Source organism: Paramisgurnus dabryanus, chromosome 3, assembly GCF_030506205.2.
Source record: "Paramisgurnus dabryanus chromosome 3, PD_genome_1.1, whole genome shotgun sequence".
Taxonomy (NCBI): domain Eukaryota; kingdom Metazoa; phylum Chordata; class Actinopteri; order Cypriniformes; family Cobitidae; genus Paramisgurnus; species Paramisgurnus dabryanus.
The window spans coordinates 46,983,446-46,992,946 of record NC_133339.1 but is presented as its reverse complement, the minus strand read 5'-3'; the positions used below and the strand labels follow the sequence as shown (position 1 = coordinate 46,992,946).

The following is a 9,501-nucleotide window of genomic DNA, read 5'->3' as shown; positions in this document are numbered from 1 at the left end:
CTGCTTGCGACCGATTGACGTACTGTATGACATCAAAATTAATGCAAGATTCACTCTGTGCAGTGCCGTGTAAAGTGAGACACATTTTATTTCAAAACTGCTTTGCACAACAATGATGGCCAAAGGTGTGGCCAACCTGCAATCAGGGGTCGCACCGGCCACGTTTAACCTCCTGGGTGCGCTAATAAAACATATGCACTGTATATGTTTAAATGAAGATCAAGCCTTCTTTAGGGGGGTCAACAGAGAGTTCGCACCCTACACTCTAAAAAACGTTGGGTTGTTTTTTCAACCCAACTGCTGGGTTGAGCCAGTTGGGTTATTTTGTTGGGTTGTTTTATCAGTGTTGGGTAGTTTTTGTGTAACCCAACTTGTTGGGTTATATGTTGGGTAATTTTGAAGCAGAGCCAACTTAATAGATACATATAGCTGTTTCTCAATATTACTTTCTCTAGTCCACAAAATGTATTTTAAACATAAGTTCAGGCGAGAATATATATGTATAATGTTCAAATTTGCAGTCGGTTTGTAAAGTGAACGCCAATTTTAAAGTTTAATTTCAAAAAGTCGGAATGTTACCGGCGCGACCACCGGGTGTCAGTGTTGTTCTTCCCCAGAGAGAACTTCTCCCTTCCCCCACACAGACACGTCAGACTCCTCCTGCCACAGCACGCTACCTGACGCGGGAATTTAACATCACTTCAGGATTCATAAACGGTTTTTCATCGACTTATCTTTGATTTATTTGAAGGAAAAGGTTTGTGTCATTGTTTTTAATCATTTAAACTATTTCTGAATGCAAAAGTATGCAAAATGATGGTTCACAAGACATAACTCTTATTAAAAGTTTTATTAGCGTCCGTTGGCTAGTCTGTAATGCTCAGTAAATCTATATGCTTGCTTTTAAATGATTTAAATATTTCGTTTGATCAAACGTTTTATGAAATATGTCTAAAATGGCTTGTTTTAATAATTTTAGAAACGTTAGAATGTAACGTATTCTAATGGTTTAGAAATTCAGTTTAAAACAGATAAAGTTAATATGAGGAGGAAACGTGTATGTTTTAAATAAATAATCGTTTGTTGTAAAAGTTGAAATCAAACTGATGCTTTTAATATCATGTTTAGATCATGAAACTTTAGCCTTGAGTTCACAGACAGGGTGTGAACTCTCATTTGGTCTGTAAGTTACAGACATTTTTATCTTTTTCAAATGTTTTTGATGATGCCCACTTAAATCACAGTTTTGGCTCTTTTCCTCAGACCCTGATGGATAAAAGATGGATATTTTTTTCCTGGAGAAGCTAAAACAATGTCACTTTGAGGTTCTGATACCAGCTTTTACAAAGTTATTTACAGGTAACATGAAAATGCACTTGTTTTTTATTATTTAAAGTGATATGTTTATAATACAATGAGGCATATCAAAGCATTTCTTTATTAAGAATCCCTGCTTATTTTGCTGTGAGTATGTCATTTTCAAAAGTAGTAAGGTTGCACGATTAAAGGAATAGTTCACCCAAAAGTTATATTAAACTCATGATTTACTCACCCCCAAGCCATTCGAGATGCATATGTCCATCATTTTTTAGACAAACACATTTTGAGATATTTTAGAAAATGTCTTAGATCTTTCAGTTAATCAAATGTAATGTTACAGGGTCCACTCCTTCACGTCCAGAAAATGTGCATCCATCCTTCACAAAAGAAATCCAAATGGCTCCACGATGATAAACAAAGGTCTTCTGAGGGTAATCCGTGCCATTTTTTTGTAGAAATATCTATTTTTAAACTTTATAAACAAAAATAACTAGCTTCCAGTAATACCGCCATCTTAGACTCCTCTGTATTCAGGACAGCTCTCATCTTAAATGCGGACGCGACCAAGATGGCGCCATTAGCAGAAGCTAGTTATTTTTGTTATAATTCTACAACAACACTGCACGGATTACCCTCAGAAGGCCTTTGTTTATTATCGTGGAGCCATATGGATTTATTTTGTGAAGGATGGATGCAAATATTTTTGGACTTGAAGGAGTGGATCCCATAACTTTACATTTGATTAACTGAAAGATCTTCTAAAATATCTGAAAATGTGTGATGCTGCCTTCACGTGCTATCGTAATTATGGTAAATACCAAAATCCCACTTGGAAAATGCACATGAACACCTCTCATGTGGTATTTTCCACTGGGCAACTCGTAAAATATTTTGATGCCCGAGTTGCCGAGATGAGATTACCTTTGACCTTTTCAAAATGGCGGAGAGCAGCAGCAACGTTGTGAATGGTTAAATGACAACAAAAGCAATGGTAAATACCAGTTCACAAATGGAAAATGCACTTGAACGCAGCAAACTGGTAAATTCTAGTTCACAAATGGAAAATGCACTTGAACACAACACGCTGGTACATACCAGTTCACAAATGGAAAATATCATCTTTCCCATAGCACGTGAAGGCAGCATGAGTCTGAAAAATGATGGACGTATGCATCTTGGATGGCTTGGAGGTGAGTAATCATGGGTTTAATATCATTTTTGGCCCAACTATCTCTTTAATTGTATACAATTGTCAAGCCCATCTCATCGGTAAAGCCGGTTCTGTGATTAGAAGTAAATTGCCATCATCTGAAAACAGGTGAAGCACCATTTACTACACGCAGCCGTAGTTCACTGACAAGCTAGCCCATATATCATTCATTATCGCATAAATTTACATTAAAGTTTTATTGAAAATGAATGCATGATTTGTCATTTTCAGAGTTCACAAGACTTCTCTGTGTTATTCCCTGACCATGTCGAAAAGCTATTTGAAACTTGGGCACTGCATTTTACAGACAGAATCCTGCAACTTCCCAGCCAAGAACCAGGAGCATCAACAAATCACCTACAGGTACACTTGGGAATACAATTGTTGTTTGCTGAGTATTATGACAGTAAAGTTACTAATTTAACCTAAAAAATTTTCTCTACAGAACCCCATGATGATATTCCAACTCCTGTCTACAAAAGTGGGAAGAAAATCTTAAGTTTATGTAAGTAATGGAAGTATTGCACACTTTGCTTTGCAAGCAACCTAAAACATTTAATATTTTGTTTGTGAACTAGCAAGAAGACATGTTTACAAGTAGGAATAGAGTTAAAACTCGGCCAAGAAAAATGTTCTTTTACTTGCAACTCTAAAACATTAACTTTAGGGACAAACGTTAAAGGAATAGTCTACTCATTTTCAATATTAAACTATGTTATTACCTTAACTAAGAAGAGTTGATACATCCCTCTATCATCTGTGTGCGTGCACGTAAGCGCTGGAGCGCGTTGCGACACTTCGATAGCATTTAGCTTAGCCCCATTCATTCAATGGTACCATTTAGAGATAAAGTTAGAAGTGACCAAACACATCAACGTTTTTCTTATTTAAGATGAGTAGTTATACGAGCAAGTTTGGTGGTACAAAATAAAACGTAGCACTTTTCTAAGCGGATTTAAAAGAGTAACTATATTTTATGGCGTAATAGCACTTTTGGGAGTACTTCGACTCGGCGCAGTAACACCCTCCCTCTCCCATTATGAGAGGGAGAAGGGGAGCGGACTTTTCAGGCAAGTCGAAGTACTCCCAAAAGTGCTATTACGCCATAAAATATAGTTCCTCTTTTAAATCCGCTTAGAAAAGCGCTACGTTTTATTTTGTACCAACAAACTTGCTCGTATAGCTACTCATCTTAAATAGGAAAAACGTTGATGTGTTTGGTCACTTCTAACTTTATCTCTGAGTGGTACCATTGAATGAATGGGGCTAAGCTAAATGCTATCGAAGTGTCGCAGCGCGCTCCAGCGCTTATGTGCATGCACACAGATGATAGAGGGATGTATCAAGTTTAAGTATCATAGTTTAATATTGAAAATGAGTAGACTATTCCTTTAATGTCCAGCCCTGTATTCATTACATAATTAGTTTTTTTTATGTTTTGGACATTCATTTTACTAAGCAGTGCACATCAGTGTGGGTGTTTTTGAAGACTGTTGTTTACAAACTCCCAAGAACGGAATCCCTTTCTATAAGAAGTCTGTGTAGTTTAGGGATGCACCGAAATGAAAATTCTTGGCCGAAACCGAAAACCGAAAATGAGGAAACCAAGGCCGAAAAACCGAAACCGAAACACCGAAATAAATTATTATGCCAATTATTAGTACAAATGCATTTATGGCTATCACTGTGTACTACCTTTACTAGGGGTGTGTGACAGATCACAAAACTCACGGTTCAGATCAGATTACAGTTTTTGAGGCACGGGTCAGATTATTTTTCAGATCAGCAAAAAGGGGGTGGGTAAAATCTAATAACAAATAAAGAAATTACAAACATTTATAAAAAAGAACAAAGCTGCACATTAATAAGGGCTAACATTAAGTGCAGAAATCGAATTAAATGAGTCATCATAACACTGTCTTTATTGTATAAATGACATATATTATTATTTCTAGAGCTATTTGTCTCTTTGTTAGACTTAAGTAGGTTAATTGAGGTGTCTCTTTAAATAAGCAGAGACTTATGACTGTAATCTATACATACACTTAAGACATAAACAAATGTTTTTATTAGAAAAAGAATACTTTGGAGATAATTTTGTTTATATGTGCCCTGTCAATAACAGAAAGATTTTACGTTCGCTTGTTTGCGTCTCACTCGTGTGTGCACTATTGAGGGCACTTAAACGCGCGTGCACACAGAGAACGAAGGCGAATCCCAAACAGCGCAGCATAAAAACGTTACGTTGTTTTTCATTGCTTTATTCGGCACATGTATGTTAATGGACTATACAGTACGAGACACATTTGCACGACTCTCTCTAAAGTTTACACATCAAGAATTCTGATCTTTGAAGAGCGTACTCACTGTGATGATCACGTCTGGACCGGACACAACCATGTGCCTCTGTGCGTACTTTAGCGCCTTTTTGCGGTTAAATACATCCATCCCGCATACATGTTGCTTCAGACAAACACGTGCAGGTCGCGGTTTCTGTTTGCGTCATCACAACATTTCGGCCGTATTGTTTCGGTGATACAGTAAAAGTCTTTCGGCCGAAAGCCGAAAATGGTGGCCGAATATTCGGTGCATCCCTAGTGTAGTTATTTGTCATGCTAGGGTGATAACTCATGTTGATCATATATTGACTGTTTGTGCAACTTAGTGTTGATCTTATGTGTTACATTAACCATTTCTTATTACACGGTTCTCTAAAATGCTAGTTTCTGATTGGCCAGTCGTGACATTCTACTACTGCTCAAAACTAAAAACTCCAATGCTGCAAATCATTTTGACAGGTACAGTTTTATATTACACAAAAATTAAATATCAATGTCTATTAATAACATATCCGACATTAAATTTACAAATGATAAATGTTTGTGACATTTGTCCTGAAGAAACTGTTGGGGCTTTTTTCTGTGATGACATGCTGCCAATACATTATCCCTTACTTGTACAACTTTTTACTTGATCTAATTGTAATGTTAACCGGGTATCTGTCATTTTAGATTGTGAGATATAATACTAATATATTTTTTTTATTAGAAAGTTGATTGTTTGTGTAGGGCTATGTACTCTTTTATTGTTCATGTGCAATAAATATGCTTTTTCAATTAAATCTATGCTTTGTTATTTATAGACACCACAATGAAAGGTATGAAAGCAATTTAAACCACAAAATTTCAGCTTTAAACACATTAACCAAACGTTGGGTTGTTTCAACCCAACAAAAAGTTATTTCTACCCAACAGATGGGTTAAAAATCAACCCAACTTGTTGGGTTAAAATAACCCAGTGTTGGGTTGGTCCATATTTAACCCAACGTTGGGTTGCAAAACAACCCAAGTTGGGTTAATTTTAACCCAACGTTTTTTAGAGTGTACCTATTATACAGTATCTGTTAAACCAAAGTGCCCTTTTTATTAATACTAAAATGCGACTGTGATGTGTCAGATTGATGTGACTTGCAACTCAACTGGACCAATCAGCTCTGTGCAATCTCTTACCCAGAATAAAAACTGTTCTGGAGCAGGTTAGCTATGTGGTATAAGTTACCATGGGGAATTAAATCAATCCTTGCACCCCCCCCCCCCCAAAAAAAAAAACATTTGCTCAGACTAAACCCAAATTTACCTGGGTAGCAATTGAAACCAGTTATGTCCAGAGGACACAAATTTATTTTCTCTGGAGTAGAGTTAAGAACGGCTACTTTACATATTTATACAGGGCCAAGCAATCTATGCTTTTGTTATTTTTCTCTTACTGCCAGAAGATGATCTCCTGTGAATTTGTGAGAAGTTTTGGTTAAGATATTGAACAAAGAGTACATTTCTTCATCTAAAGTATTTTTCGATTTAGTAATACAGTACATGTATTTTTGGCCGTTATAATTTTTTTTTGGTCAAGATCATGTCAAATAATAAAATTAATTTGAAATCAATAAATGTTGTATATGTATGTATATATATGTGTGTGTGTGTGTGTGTGTGTGTGTGTGTGTGTGTGTGTATTTTTCAAAATTGCAGTTGACTTGATATTAATTGGAATGCACAGCCAAAAAACGAGATTTCTGAAAAAAAATGGAGTTATCTCCTTTTGCAACGAAACTCTTCATATAAACTCTTCGATATATATATCGTTGCTGTCTGATGAAAACCACGTATGTCCATTTTGCCGATTTTGAGATTTTTCGACAGATTGAATGTCCACGTTAATTTCCGTATACAGTATGTTTCACATATCTAAATGGCCAATAAAACGTTGTGAAATCATGTCATCTGATTTTCACGTATATCCATTTGTGGTGTGGTCCTGGTCAAGACAATCTCCTGAACTCCAAACTAAATGTCATAATGGGAAAGAAAGGTTATTTAAGCAATTTTGAGCGTGGCATGGTTGTTGGTGCCAGACTGAGTATTTCACAATCTGCTCAGTTACCGGGATTTTCACGCACAACCATTTCTAGGGTTTACAAAGAATGGTGTGAAAAGGGAAAAACATCCAGTATGCAGCAGTCCTTTGGGCGAAAATGCCTTGTTGTGATGCTATAGGTCAGATGAGAATGGGCCGACTGATTCAAGCTGATAGAAGAGCAACTTTGACTGAAATAACCACTCGTTACGACCGAGGTATGCAGCAAAGCATTTGTGAAGCCACAACACGCACAACCTTGATGCGGATGGGCTACAACAGCAGAAGAACCCACCGGATACCACTCATCTCCACTACAAATAGGAAAAGAGGCTACAATTTGCACAAGCTCACCAAAATTGGACAGTTGAAGACTGGAAAAATGTTGCCTGGTCTGATGAGTCTCGATTTCTGTTAAGAAATTCAGGTTGTAGAGTTAGAATTTGGCAGAAACAGAATGAGAACATGGATCCTTCATGCCTTGTTACCACTGTGCAGGCTGGTGCTGGTGGTGTAATGGTGTGGGGGATGTTTTTTGGCACACTTTAGGTCCCTATATATATTACACTCAACATGCCTAAAAATCATGGCTTTTATACACACAGTTTTGTAACACAATATAGGTCCTGTCTTATATCGTACACTTGTCTTTACAAATCTAGATTCTGTTATTTAACTCTAACATCCTTTTGGTCACGTTAAAACTGCACGTTACTGAAAATGGCACTTTAAACTACAGGTATTACATACAATTTTATAGTAAATGTATATAATATATACCTCAGGCTGGGATATTGAAAGCTTGATAATACGTTTTCCATTGTGCAAAAGGGAATTTACTTCACAATGTGAAATCTGTGAGGTCTGTGAGTTCCTGAGTGGGAGAAATTTCTATTACTTCACTGAGTGAACAAAATTAGGGGGCTGAAGTTTTGCTTGAGAAACCCTGTGGAGTTTCAAAGCAAGCAGGAGCGATAACAAGATCACTGCCGAGCTTTTTATCGAACAGCGTGAACGCGCACAACTTTAGAGTCTGTGTCTGGGAAAATTCATTATTTTTTCCTGCTAAGGGCGATCAATGCTTGTCAATATACATTCTGAGATCAGGCCCTGCCTAAACAGATCTTATTGGCCTGATTGGAGCATGCTACGAATCGCCCCCACTACTCTGATCAATACCGGTGAGATGGCCAATGAGAAATTGCATTCGGCAGTGTGTCATCACGTGTTTGCCGACGGTAAGAGAATACACATCGGGAAGAGAAATACATTTCTGACACCCAGGTGAAAAAGAAATCTAATTAACATTAATAACTGTGGCTTTTATGAGATCACATGAGGCAACTATTGAACAGACACTCCCAGGGGTGCAGTTGTGCCGTCCTGGTACACGGCCAAACTGCCTGCCAGTCACAAAAACACACTGTACATAATAAAGAAATGCAATTTCAGGCACAGATGCTGTATTATAAAAATTCACAAATGGTAATGACTCCTTTTAGAGTCATTTATGAGCAATAATTGAGAAATAACACAGAATTAAGTGCTGGGTCATTGTGGCATACAATACCAAAAATGCAAAAACTAACAATTAAATTTATACCCTTCATGTATGATTCCATTGGCATTCAAAGACAGCAGGACATAAACCAGTGGCTAAGCACATAGCAGATGTCTTAAAAAGGGTAGGATGAGTCACAAGCTATCAAGAGAAACCTTTTCGATTTTCTGTTCTCTTTGAAGTTCAACAGCTCTGACCTCTATTCGAGGAAAGAAAGGCTGTCCACGGCCCCATTATACATCTACATGACCACTACAGGCCTGCGTTCTCTAAAATTACTATCTATAACACATCAAAATGAATTCCCACTTGCGCTGCACATGCAATGACACCTTTGTGAGTTGAAATAAAGTCAAATTTAGTTCGGGTCTTTTCAGCACCTTACCTCCCTTCATCTTGCTGTTGTTTCCTACACTGTCACAAAAAAAATGCTGTCACCCTTTTAAAAGCTCCTAATATGTAGGTACAGATATGTATAAATCAGTGGTGTAGTCTAGATTTTTGTAGTGAGTATACTGTGATTTTTCCCTCTCACCCTTATGCTCACTCATCCTAGCGTGACACCTCATAAGCACCACCACACTCACAGATGCATAGAGTAAAGATATTCATGTAACTTAGAGCATTCTGAAAGTGTACTCATGAACACATAAACTGAATGTGTTATCAACATGTCAGTTTATAAGAAAAAAGACTTTAACAGCCAATGGGTTTACAGCTGGGGAAACTGGACTGATTTTTAGACTGGTTTAGTGTTAATCAACATCTAACTCAGGAACAAAAGTTACTTAACTGTTAATTAAAATTAAATAAACTGTTTACAATCTTCAATCCGTGGCAAACACATGCATTGAAGGAGAAAAATTGACATGAATTTCCTCACAGAAGTTTAAGATCATATACATCTTGTCAAGATGATCTTGAACACATATATATAAATGAACATAGAGAAGGAAAGTTTAACACTGTCTTTGCTTCGAAGCACAAGCAAACATGC

At 37.0% G+C, this 9,501-nt stretch overlaps 1 long non-coding RNA gene across 3 annotated transcripts; it reads left to right on the top strand.

The window, feature by feature from the left end:
• Positions 1-264: 264 nt before the first annotated feature.
• On the top strand, positions 265-3,045 carry LOC135744943 (uncharacterized). Of its 3 annotated transcripts, XR_012336476.1 has the most exons (4): positions 265-757; positions 1,264-1,359; positions 2,762-2,893; positions 2,976-3,045. It is a non-coding gene; the product is annotated as an uncharacterized lncRNA (long non-coding RNA). The 3 variants fall into 3 exon arrangements; XR_012336475.1 differs by having other exon boundaries at positions 265-1,359; positions 2,807-2,893; XR_010530891.2 differs by having other exon boundaries at positions 265-1,359.
• Positions 3,046-9,501: the final 6,456 nt, after the last annotated feature.